We start from the raw sequence: 13306 nt of genomic DNA, 5'->3' as shown, positions 1-13306 counted from the left end.
CAAAACTCTTCATTAATACTCGTAGCACATATTAGATCGACGCGATTGGTTGTTAGATGAAATTATAATTATATGTTCATCACCCAACGCGAACTAGGGCGTCATTTACGAAAAGATGCGACGTCGTGAAATTTTCTTGCACATGTACGTAATAATTTCACACCTCAAAACGTGACATTGTTTTCTGTCCTCGGTAGGCACACATCGTTACAAGCTAATAAGCATATTGCTGGTGCAGATGAACTATGGCATATATGGCATGCCTTTGCGGAAAAGAGTGCAACTGTAACTTGTATCTGTCCTATAAATTCTAAAAATTTACAAAGTGAACTACAGTACAAAAGCAGTGATATAGTATGTATGGACTATAGGTCTGTGTGTAAGTGTTGATGGGTTAGAGCTTAGGTGTTTTTTAAAATAAGTGGATTTTTATCGTGTACTGTAATTGTAGTTTGTAATAAATTATGTCCAAGAGCATATTACTCAAATATGCACACCAGTGTCGCTCTATATGCCAAATAAACTGCTTTCGTTAAACAGATCGTTAGGTTAAACAGCAATGCCAATGAGCAATTTCCATGAATTTTCAGAAAGCTTATTATTGCAGTGTGTTAATATTTTAGTCGTAATTTATAAAAATACGGCTAGTTAATTTACAAACATGATCAACGTAAATGTATTTTACTTGTATAAAATGATAGGCCGCTAAACGGTCAGTAAGCAACTGGAGGAAAGTTGCGAAGTATCGAAAAAAATAAATGGAATTGTCATTAATGGTACAGAGTACACGACTATAAATATAATGGATTTAGAAAGTGATCTGGTAATTCCTATTCAGCCACGTGCGGAGCAGTTACCAAATGGAAAATGTCTACGATCTCAGAGACAAACATGACTGAATAATGTAGTTTTGGTTCATTACCGACGCGGTACTGCTTTAATCAGAAATGTTTTTCGTTTGCGATTCTTTTACCGAGAGCACCTGGCTGCATTAAGAATTATATTCTTATGGTCATCGTGTCCGTTGCAAACACTTTCGCTTTCTTAATAAATTGAAGCGTGTTGTACAGTCAGTGCAGTCTAAGCACGTACGGCTCCTCTGTTATTGAGCGCTGCCGAATTGTGAACTTGTCCACAGTATGTAATTTTTATCGGCTGCGTAATCACTCATTCCTTAATTAATTAAAAGTACACCATAAAAGCAAACTCCAAATCAAGGTGGACATGTATCGCGCTTCAGCTAACAATAAGCAATCTGAATTTCCGAAATAAGTCATGACAACAAATTTCTACGTCATCCAACTGTATCCAATTGTGTTTATTGACGTTACTGTATCAAGATTTTTGAACGATAATATGCTAATAGTAATAATAAATAAAAATAAATCAACGCTTATGCTTTGCATTTTGCGGCATAACTATTTGATCTTCGTAAAAAACGAATATAGAGTTTTTTGCGCAAGATTAAAAGATTTACGCTTCTCGTAATCTTGCCATTTGCCTATCAAAACGACCATTTTCCGAAAACGTCCATCAGACCAAAATGAAATACGATGTTTCAAGCGTGGACAATACAAGATGCAGAGTATATACCGCGGCAAGTTGCTGGTTGAATTATCAAAACTTACAATCCGTTGGTTTCGAATGACATCGCCTAATCGACAAAATTGCTGCCATTTTCCGGCAGTGTAATTAGGGTCAATTTAACGGCTGGGAAAGGATATACCTGCGGTGCGATGCTAGTGATTGCTCCGAGATTGTTCAATAGTAATTAATAATGAAGAGTAATCAGGAAAAGATGTTGGTTGTTCATCACTTTGGTCGTAGGTTATTGACCCATCAAGCCGAATCGGCATTTTGTGTACGCATTTCAAACACAGTACATAATTCTTAACTGTTGCAACAGATCAGTTTATGCAGCAAAAAATGAAAAATAAATGCAAAAGTGCATATAGAACTGCTTATTAATTTACAACTTGTCGATTTGTTGACCTTGTGTTGATGTTATTGATAACTCTAAATTTTATGAATGTGATTACGATAACCATTTTAAAATATGAATGGCAGTTGATATGTACGTAGAGACAGTAGAGTAGTTGTTTGCCCGTTTTTGAGACTAGGATCAGAAAGGTGTAGAGATTATAATTAGGCAAATACTCGTACAGTAATTATTGGCTTTATTGGTTATTTGTCTTGCAGCTTAACTAGCGTTTGATTTCATTAATTCAGTGCTGTTAATTTAAAGGTCAGCACGAACAGGGACTAATTAAGTGCTGGGATCTAGGGGGTTTTAATTGTTGCACAACATACTGCGCCACCAGGCTTCCTTTTACTCGAGTGCTTTTCAAAAATTTTTAACACAAATACGTTAAAAGTTCAGCATTCCTAGCACAGCGGTAAATACACTAGATGAAGTCTTGTTCAGTAGTCATCCTCAACTGTAGTCCGTAAATTAATTTACTGCTTCATCTCGATATAACCGACGTGATGCAAACAAGCTATTTCACGTATTAACGGCAATTGTTGGACTGAGTATAGAGTAAATTCTATAGAATACTTTAAATGATGCTTCAGCCATGAAAACTAATTCTTCGTCAAATTTTCTAGGCCTAGTACTACCTAGATAAGAACAGGTTACCGTACTATTTGAAACCAGAACTTCTATGCCAGCTAAAAATACGGTTCTTTATTTACGAGTAAAAACAACGACAATTTAAGATCATACAACAAACCGGAAAAATCTTTGGGAAATGGGAAACGAAAACAAACAGGCTAACAAATCAGCAGAACATGATCATCACGAAAGAATTTACGAATATCGTTCGACGTTTTGTGCATGCGGAGGGTAGAAGTTTTTACAAAGACCTAGGCCAGCTGACCGGTTCGGCTGCTACGTCATCCACTGCTGGAGCGGATTCCGCGTTTCCCGCATCATCCCGACCAGCGGGCACAACAGCGTCCCTTCTGAAACAACACAGCTGATCATCGGCACAATTCCGCGACGTCGCTGCTTCTCCTCCTTGGCAGCTGGTGGCCACTGTCGCGGGATCCGTGCAGAATCCGTTACTGATTTCCGGGCTGGTGTCCGGCGAACAGAAGCTCTGACTGCTCACATCACTACGGGAATCCAGTCTGGAGAAGCAGCAGAATTCTTCCGCGGCACAGTCACCCGACATGGACATCTGCATATTCTTGCACACGGTGGGTAGGTTGGACTTCAGTGCACAGGTGCCTTTTTGCGCTTTATCCGAATCCGGAACACATTCCGCTTTGGAGGCAAAATTTCGTGCAAAGCAGCAGAATTCCCTAGCACCGCAGTCGCTGGATTTGGACATTTGCATATTTTTGCATGTGCTTGTGATTTGGGACGACTGGATACATGAACCTTTTTGCGAGGGATCCGAGAAGGGTGTGCACTCGGTCTTCAGGCGAGGTGCCGACCGGTCAAAACAACAGAATTCTCCAGAGTTACAGTCACCCGAGATAGACATCTGTTTATTCTTGCAGGAACCGGGCAGTGTCGATCTATGCACACAGCTGCCCCTCTGGGAACTGTCGGAAATTGGCGTGCAGGGAGCTGTAACCTTGCTCATTACGTCCACAGATTTTGGCACTACATCGGCGAATTTGTTAGGTGACACACTTGCAGCGCTCTTGTTATAACAGCACATTCGGTCCAGAGCACAGTTGAGTGATGTGGACATTTCGATTCCAGCGCAGCGTTGGGCTAGCTGGTTTGTATTGACGCAAAAGCCGTTATTAACGGAAAGGTCATTTTCGGGTACACAGTATCCGGCTGACGGGGTGGAGGGCGTGACAACCGCCGTGGGTTTGTAACAGCAATATTCATTAAATCCACACTGCAGGAAGTGGACAACTGGAGGCCGTTGCAGGCGACAGATATCATAGCCGCCGCCACACACAGACCTTGCTGAGCGCTGGGACTGGTGTCGCTCTGCGGGTTGCAGACTTGCGTTCGGGGAGATGTCGTCGGCGTGTTAGTTGGATATGTGTAGGCTGCGGTCGTGACAGTGCTTGGTGTCGTGGTAGTCGTGGACGTCGTGGTCGTTGTAGTGGATGTGGTCGTCGGAGTTGTGGTTGACGAGGTTGGTGAGGTCGGAGGGGGAGTGTAGACAGTGGTACTTGGAGTGGGAGTATAGACAGGTGTATTTGGTGTCACAGTAGGTGTCACGGTGACGGTACTGTCTTTTAAGGTGAAGCAGCAGAATCGGCCGATTCCGCACTGACGGGACGTGGAGATCTGAATGCCGCGGCAGGAGTCCGCTAAGTTACTTTGATCCACACAGAAACCGTTGTTGACTATGGGCGTCGAGTCGGGAATGCACATAGTACTACCGGTTGGAGGCGTGCCGGTATTGTCGTTATTATTGTAGCTGTAGTATGGTGCGGTGGTTGGTGGTGGCGGAGGTGGAGTTGGTGCAGGCGTATAGGACGGTGTAGTTGTAGTGGTAGTTTTAGTGGTGGTTGTCGTGGGCGTAGTCGTGGTAGCTGGAGCCGTCGTGTATCCATATGTTGTCATTGGTGTCACCGTGACTGTTGGTGTAACGGTAGGTGGAGTGTATGGGTTTGTTGAACCTGTGGATCCTGTTGGCTGTCCATTTGTGCCAAAACAACATAACTGACCAATCTGGCAGTTTCTCGAATTACCCATCTGTCGACCGGCGCAGGTGCTGGAAAGGGCATCAGAGTTTACGCACTGACCATTGGTAATTTCTGGGTTAGTTTCCGGCGAGCAGGCACTCGGGGCGGCCGTTGGAGGAGGCAGCGTCGGGCTTGTAAAACAGCACAGTTCTGATCCATAGCAATTCAAAGACGGGGAGACTTGAATGCCTACAGAAGTGACATAATATGATCTTCATGCCGACAAATATTGTTAACGGCGGCGCGTGCTGCTTACCTGAACAAGCTTGACCTATCTGGGAACTCGCCACGCAAATACCATTGCTTATCGATGGGTAGCTCATCGGACGACAGCTGCGACTTGGCGCTGGTGTTTGTGGGGCGGTTGTTGGTGTGGTGATAGATGGAGGAGTGTAGGCAGGAGTGGACGTAGGACGAGTGGTTGTGGACGCTGTGGTGGGTGCAGGGGTATAGCTCGTGGTTGGTGATGTTGGTGGTGCCGGTGTGCTGTCTGAATATGCCGGATAGTAACTCGGAGGCGCCTGGGTTATGGCTGGTGGAGCATAATAATTGCCATTTTGTGAATTCGATGCCAGAGCCAGTAGAACCGCATCTCTGTTGGGCAACTGCTGAGGACGCTGTACTCTCACGGAGACATCTTTGTCTTCGGAAAAGCAGCAGTACTGCGATGACTGGCAGTCGTTTGATCTGGCTACTTGCCACTGTTTGCATGCCACCATAATATCACTGGTCTCGACACAGATACCGTTGATGCTATCGCTGTCGCGGCCGTTAGGTTTGCAGGAACCCGCCGGTAACCGCTGGCGATTGCTAGAGTACTGCGACGGAGTCTGGTACCCGTATCCCCATGCATAAGCGTCGTTTGTATTAAAACAGCAGAACTGCGTTGGTTTGCAGTTCCGCGAAGTGGACATCTGAACGCCCTTGCAGGACACGCCAATCTGGTCGGAATCAACGCAAACGCCGTTGAGAATTTTGGGATTCGACTGTGGGATACAGGCTCCACCAGGTCGCACATCCAGGACGTCCGGCGACTGGTAGCAGCAATATTCTTCGCCCAAGCAATCCAGGGAGGGGGAGATTTGGATTCCGCGGCATTTTTGACTGATGTCGGTGTTGGAAACACAAAATCCGTTCTTAATCTGACGATTACTTTGCGGACTGCACGAACGGTTGGCCACCGGCGCCGGTGTGGCAACATAGGGCGAGCCAGTAGGTTTGTAGTTGTTGTAATAAGAATCCGTTACCGGTGGAGGTGACGGGGTCACTGTCGGCGGCGGCGACGGGGCCGGTGTGTAATATGCTGATGTGGTAGTTGGTCGCATTGTTGTCGTAGTCGCCATTGGGGTGGGGTACGTGTAAGATGCAGTAGTACCAGTGACCACTCCAAGGTCACTAGCGTTAAAGCAACACAGCGACGTTATCGGACAGTCTCGCGAGGTCGCAATATTGATACCCTTGCACTGAGTAGACAGCTGGTCTGTGTCGATGCATTTTCCATTGTTAGCAGAAGGCGCCGTGTCCGGTGAGCAACGACTGGGAAGCCCTGATGTAGTGCTCGTGGTGGTGGTGGACGTTGTTTGAGTGACATATGGAGGCGTTGCCGGAGTGTAGGGAGGCGTTACCGGAGTATAGTAAGGCGTGCTCGGTGTGTACACGATACCCGTGGTTCCGGAAGTATAACAACAGAAATACGTAGGTGGGCACCCTCGAGAGGGCGCAATTTGTATTCCTTTGCACGAAGATGTCAGCTGGCTAGGAGCGACACATGAACCACCTGTCACCGAGGGATTGTTATCCGGAACACAACCACCAGCCGGAGGTGAGTAGGTAACAGGAGGCGGCGACGGCGTTTGGTAACCCGTTACGTAATACGGCGTTGTGGTGGGTGGAGATGGCGTAATTGTGGGCGGTGGTGACGTGTTTATTGCAAGAGGATAACAACACAAACTCATTATGGGACAGTTCAGTGAAACTGAAATCTGCATGCCTTTGCAGTACGTGGCCAGATCAGTGGACTCTATGCATGTTCCATTCGTGATAGTTGGATTGTTTTCGGGAATGCATCCTAAACGAGATGGTGGTGGCTGTACCGGCTGATGGACGTAGCAACAGTATTGTGAGTAGCCACAGTCCAGAGATGTCGATATCTGTATGCCTTTGCATTGCTGAGAAATTTGACTGAAGGCTACACAACTGCCATTGCCAATATCCTTGTTAGCATCCGGAACGCACTTTTGAGGAGGTCCTGGCGGTGGTGGCGGAGTGCCGTATCCATAGTTATTCGACATACCGTAACTTTGTTGTTGTTGGCCGTACGAGCCGGGTGTGGGTACGATTACATTCTTGCCGCTATAACAGCAGAACTGCGTCACACCACAGCCTCGAGACGTCGAGATCGAAATGCCAGTGCATTTCGCTGAGAGGTCATTGGCGTCGGTACAGAAACCATCGACGACATTCGGGTTGTTGTCCGGTACACACCCGTTGCCGTATGGTGTTGATGGGGCTGGCGTCTGCTTGTTACTGTAACAGCAGTACTCATTTAAGCCGCAATTAAGTGATGAGCTCGCTTGTAATCCGGAACATAAATACTGAATCATACTCGCGGCGACACAAGTGCCATCGTAAATCGCCGAGTTGGTAGCCGGAATGCACAGTCGATCCGGCTTGTACGGGAAATAGTACGGCGTGGTCGCACCCTGGTTCCAACTAGGCGCGTATGTTACGCCATATGTTGTGGTTGTCGTTGGCGTGGTCACAGTTTGTCTCGATGTCGTTGTCGTCGTTGTGGTTGTCGTGGTCGGTGCTGTCGGTATTTGATAATACGTTCCGCCGCCGCCCTGACCGTACTGGCTGGCCTGCATGGACGAAATTTGCTGCTTGAACGCACTCGTTCCATTCAGGAAGAAGCAGCACAATTCATCTTGATGACAGTTATTCGATGTCGCGGAGAGCATTCCGCGACATCGTTGAGGTCGGACCGTCCGTTTGGCGCAGATTCCCTGAACTTCCGGTTTAATTGAGGGAAAGCATGCCGTTTCTTCAGTCTCGGCAGTCAATGCCGGTCTTGGTGTCGAACCCACGATCTGGATCTCAATCAAACTTGGTGTAGCGGAAAAGCAACAGAGCTGCCCAGCCGGGCAGTCGGGTGATCCGCTGGCAACAAGGCCAGCACAGTTCTTTTGCCTGTCTGCTTGAGCGGAACAAAACCCAGGGTTTTTCGGAGCAACTGCCGAAACACACTGCCGCTGTGACTGCTTGACAGAAACTGAAATGATTGTTCCATTCCGTCTAATGGCGAAACAGCAGAGTTCGTCTTTATCGCAGTCTTTAGACATGGACGATACCAGTCCGCCGCACTTTGCTCGCCGAGCGGATCTTGCCGCGCAAATCCCGCTTGAGCCAGCAATGTCATCCGGAACACAGCGCTTGGTCACGGGTTTCGACTGCCGCGGCATGACCTTAGGGGGCGGTGACGCCATCAGGTCTCGGACGGTTAAAACATCGTCGTTGGTGCCCGCATTTGCGGCTGTCAAACCGTTGGATATTGGCTGGTTGCCGTTGGAATTAAAGCTCCAGTCGTAACTGTATTCTCCGTTGTTATTTGCTGGCGGTGGGGTGACAGGGCTGAAACTGATAAAATAAAAGAATTTAGCCAGAGCGACCTCGTTAGCGAGGTACACAACAGTTATAATTGTAAGAAAAATCAGTGCGAATTGCTAATACAGAAGGTAATTTATGGTTCATGAATTCACCTATCGTATGAATTGTGGTCGGCTGGTTTTTCGTATGGAAATCCACCCAAAGTCAGCTGTTGCGGATTTGGATTTTCGGCCGGTCCTTGACTGTACAGTCCAGCCGGTTTTGGCATGTTGTATGGGTACGCATACGGATCGTCGTTACGAGTTGGAGGTATTCCCGAGTTTTGGGGATAACTGTATTCTGAATATAAAAAACAATTAAGCATTCAGATGGAGATATCGGAAATTACGGGCAAACTACAGTATTACAAAATACTGTGCAACAAAGGTGAAGATAAAGTGAATCGTTCTGTGCCTTTCTGACTTCTGTTCAAATCAAGCACTAGAGTAGATAAATGTAGATTGAACTGAGCAGAGGGAGCGTATTCAAAAATCTTAGGAGCGTTTCATTTCCTCAAGAGTGTTTCGTTAAGTTTTAACGTGTACGCCTAAAAAAGACTGCATATCAATTTTTTTGTTACTTATGTTTTGTGACTACGTCTGTACACTTTACAGTGCTGATTTTTCCATAGTATTGTACAAGAATAAGAATATTCATCCAGTGCTTCTAAAACACATATGGGCAATCACTTATGATTACCAATCATTAAGATCATTAATTCAAATAACCTTCAAAACTTCGTTCCATTTATGCAAAGATTAACGCCGCCATTTTGAAAATCTCAAGATCGCAGCCCGGGGTACGGAAATGAAAACGTACCATCTTCTCGACCATTGACCTTGTAACGTGTCTGGAGGCTATGCGGCCGGTGTGTTATTATCTTGCCCGCCGTATCAATTATTCTTACTTTCTACTGACCACTAGACATCGAACTCGAAACACTGAGAAAAGCAATTCAAGTGAAAGTAATTACACAACCTCCAACAAAAATTTTTACATAACCCATACTGCTACTTTGTTGTTGAAATATAATACATGAAAATTTCAGATGTGCAGAATCTGCCATGGTCCACAAATAAATAAAAAATCTGAATTGTTAAAGAGTTAAAAAATGCTATACTGTACTTCTAGTTCAAGCGTTTGTAATAAATTTACTGAACAGTAAACGTCTGCCAATATTATGTTATCCTAACTTACGATTAGGCGGAGAATCCTGTTGGAGTTGAGCTGACGGAAATCCTTCTAGTCCGGATGCAGATGGCATCTGGGGGTTGAGTCCGAAATCCACTCCCATTCCCATATAATTTGGTGGACCAGGCGGCCCGAAAGGGGGCTCCATTGGCGGCCGGGCCATCCTGGCTCCAGGATCTTCCATTAGCGGAATAGGAGGTATAGGCGGGACTGGCGGCCCCACTGGGGGTGCAGCCATACCCGACATCTCTTTTGACCTGGTCTTGCCATATCCGGCAGTATTTGAACGCGTCAAATCCACTCCGGCAACAAAGGGAAAAATGATACAGAAAAAATTAAAAAGGAAAATCTGGACAGAAGTCGATCGAGGTCCATTATGATTGTCACGGACTAGAAGCACCGAGTGCTAAATGCCGGTATTGACCGGTGGCACCGCTCGTTTACAACCTGCACAAAATTAATATTACGGAAATGTATTTAATTAACACATGTATTACAATGTGTTATTGTTAGAAAACTTACTTTTGCGCAAATCCGGTTAAAAATATGTCAGGGTTTGTGTACCATCTCTCCACGCAATAATCATTGAAGAATAAGAATATTGTATAGCTGGTGTACGGATGGATGATCACCTCCTAATTACATGGACTTGCAGTTTCGTATACAGCAACTGTTAATTCTTTAGAATGAGCGACAAAAAGAACGACTCAATACGTGTTTTGAACTAAACGATGATGGAAAGAAGAATTTACAGAAGGTGCATGAGATCAACGTAGCCGGTTTCCGGGGACGTTGATCTCTCAAGTCAGTACAATGGCGGAGGAGCAATAGAACGAGATGCACGGTCCGGTCCATACTTGTAGCAGCGGCCAGCATCTGCGCGCCAAGGGCGAAACTTAATTATTGATACCTTTAAGACATTTTCACAGCTTAATTTGTACTCACTTTTTTGTGCCGCTCTTTATCTTATACCGCACGTCGAATACATGCCAATGCAGTATGTATTTCTTGGATACTGTGATTACTGCATGTAAATACTTTAAAGTGCTTAATGCCGTGTTATGGTTATTGTGGGGAGTGGAAAGTGGAAACCAAACAATCAGTTTTCGTAAGCCGTACTGTTCGTGAGTGAAAGTGTACAGGACAATACAACCAATACAACTGCACAATAAATTATTATAATGAGCACGCGTAAAGTGAGTGTAAATCATAATTCTTGGCGATATTCCGTTGCCATATTATGTACTCACCAATCAGCAGTGTCCCATAAGGCATTAGCAATATCAACTGATAAACAGAAAAAAAAATAAAAAGCTTTGCCGCAGTCCAGGCAAGCTGGCAACTCTTAAGCTCAAAACAATCTGATTTTTATGGACCTGTGGTACCTACAGTCTGTACGGGTAAACAATCCATAGAGGTTCAGATGACAGCCTGACAGGATTGTTTTCCTTACACCACATGTCCACATACCATCCTTGCATTACTGTTTTCTTTAATGAAATGCGTCGAAGTTTTTCTGTTTGGTTTTTTTGCTGCGTATGTTGTTAATGTCTTATGGTTAGTGGCGTGGACACGGCAGAGTACTGTACTTACATCGTTAATACGGCAACGGAATATCGGCAAAAATTGTGATTTACAGGGTTTTCCTTGGATTAACGAGGATTTGTTTACGTATAAGCAAACTCCCCCTCTCCCTCTGTGAACCACACATAATAACCGCGTAGCGGTACAACAGACTGATTAGTTGTATATATAACAAATATTGGTAGGACGTTACGGCAAGAAACCGGCGAGGTATATCTACGGAATAGGAATATCTACATATGCCAGCGGATCAGCATATAAATCCAATGTGTTAACGCGGCCTCCGTTCAGGGAACAGCTCCACTAGGAGCAAATTTAGATAGTTTTTCTGTTCTCAGACCGCCTGCAACCGATATACATACGGACTTAGTGCACCGTGAAGTTTTGCTGGTTTTGCTTCCCCTAATGCGTGTTTTGCTTTCAGTGTGCAGAGTTTTGACAAATATTTGTTTGACTTGCAATTTAGTAAATGGAACTGCTTTAAGGTCACCACGTAATAGGCGCCCAAGTCTAGACCATAAAATCCAAACAGGCAAAACTCCTTAAGTTTTATTGATGTGTATTCCCCTTGAAAAACCTGAAACAGCTATAATTCGCACTAATTTTACCCCACGTCTAGCTCAACACGGGATCCCACCGGTGCGCGCGAGTGTCTGCAGTACAATACACCTCCGTTCTTTGGTTCTTTATCAGCAAAGGCAGCAGCACCCGCATGTTACCTTGAGGGTTGGACGAGGCACGTATCTATATTATGTTCTCGTACTCGTAATACGGAACTACCTGCCGTTCTGCAACAAAAGTTGTGACTTGCGACTTCGAGTCTGTGGCGCTTTGTAGCTGACTGTCCCATATCCTGGTCACTGCATGGTCACAGTGTAACCAGGATGGCGGACAGTCAGCTACACTGTCACGTTACAATCGAATTCATTAATTTTGTTATTACAGTTTAAAAAATTACATCTACCAGGATACATAATATTATAGCGGCGGCGGCGTCGTACATACAGCAAGCGTATGGATATAGGGGGCAATTAAAGTCTGAGGCAAGGAATTCTTGTAGTCCCTTCTCTCAACCACTGGAGTATGACGTTGCGGCAATACATACATATGGCGCAGTACTTTAGAACATCAAGAAACATGTTTAGCCATAAATATGTAAAACACCAGCCGGGTGAAGGCATCAAGTGCAGGGAGTGTTGCCTCAGCCTTTGAAAGCAGCTACTTTATAAAATTCCATTCTGTCTCGGGTAGGGGTCAATTGGTAATTCGAAAAAAATATCATGTCAGCTTGAAAGGCCTGCCGCGGCCTCTGGGCCTCTTGGCCGACGCCTCTGTGTGTATACTATGCAAGTTGTGCATTTGCAATAAAAAGGCGTACGCAAAACGGTGAAAGACCCCCACAAGGGCATCTGACTGCCTCCTAACTGTAGTCGGTTTGCTCCTGTATTCTAAGGTTATTCTGAGGTTACATACAATACTAATACCGTACTAGTATTCCTATTATTATTACGAATCGCAGCACAAATCCCATGCAGCCTTGCTAGTATTTTATCAACTCTAGCTAGCTGATCTCTAAGACTGAATCTTTTGCTCTTTTAAAAGTTTTACCAGATTAACATGTAGAATCAAGATGATGTTTGAAACTGGAACTGCTTCACTCCTGTGATTTCGTACTGAGAAATTTGCGTACCGAGCGACCTATCTAATACTCCGGCACTACGCTCTAAGAGTCCAACATTTTCTTCAGGTAAGCTTTTAAATGTTTATAGCATGGATTATGGGATGGCAGTAAGTCAGTAACCACAACATACATATTACAAGAATCCATATGAGATATTTCACATTGATTCTAGAGTACGAGGGTACCTAATCAAGTAATGTCGTTCGCATATAACTTACGAAAATAAAAATATGAAATCATTTTTAAAAAATAGGGCATTCATAACTGTATCAGTAGGCTGATGGCCGAGTCAATGCCCACTCTCGGTGGCAGTCAGCATGAGTCAGCGTGCCATTCACTCGGGTGAAAACTTAATTCATTATTAAAAATGGCGCGCATGACGAAACATGGGTTTCGCGCTATCATGTACGCAAATTTTTTAAAAAAACTCAATGCAACCGAATGCCATTCGGAAATGCAATTACTGTTTGAAAGTCAGTGTCCTTCATTGCGCACAGTGGAGCGATGGTTCTGGCGGTTCCGTGCGGACAAATTTGATCTCGA

At 44.9% G+C, this 13306-nt stretch overlaps 1 pseudogene; it reads right to left on the bottom strand.

Annotated features, from left to right (window-relative positions):
• Positions 1 to 2685: 2685 nt before the first annotated feature.
• LOC129587839 (mucin-2-like) lies at positions 2686 to 10287 on the bottom strand (annotated as a pseudogene).
• Positions 10288 to 13306: the final 3019 nt, after the last annotated feature.

The sequence above is a fragment of the Paramacrobiotus metropolitanus genome, unplaced genomic scaffold, assembly GCF_019649055.1.
Source record: "Paramacrobiotus metropolitanus isolate TYO unplaced genomic scaffold, Prichtersi_v1.0 Parri_scaffold0000026, whole genome shotgun sequence".
In the NCBI taxonomy this organism is placed as follows: Eukaryota; Metazoa; Tardigrada; class Eutardigrada; order Parachela; family Macrobiotidae; genus Paramacrobiotus; species Paramacrobiotus metropolitanus.
The sequence above is the reverse complement of the archived record's forward strand: the minus strand, read 5'-3'. Positions and strand labels throughout refer to the sequence as shown.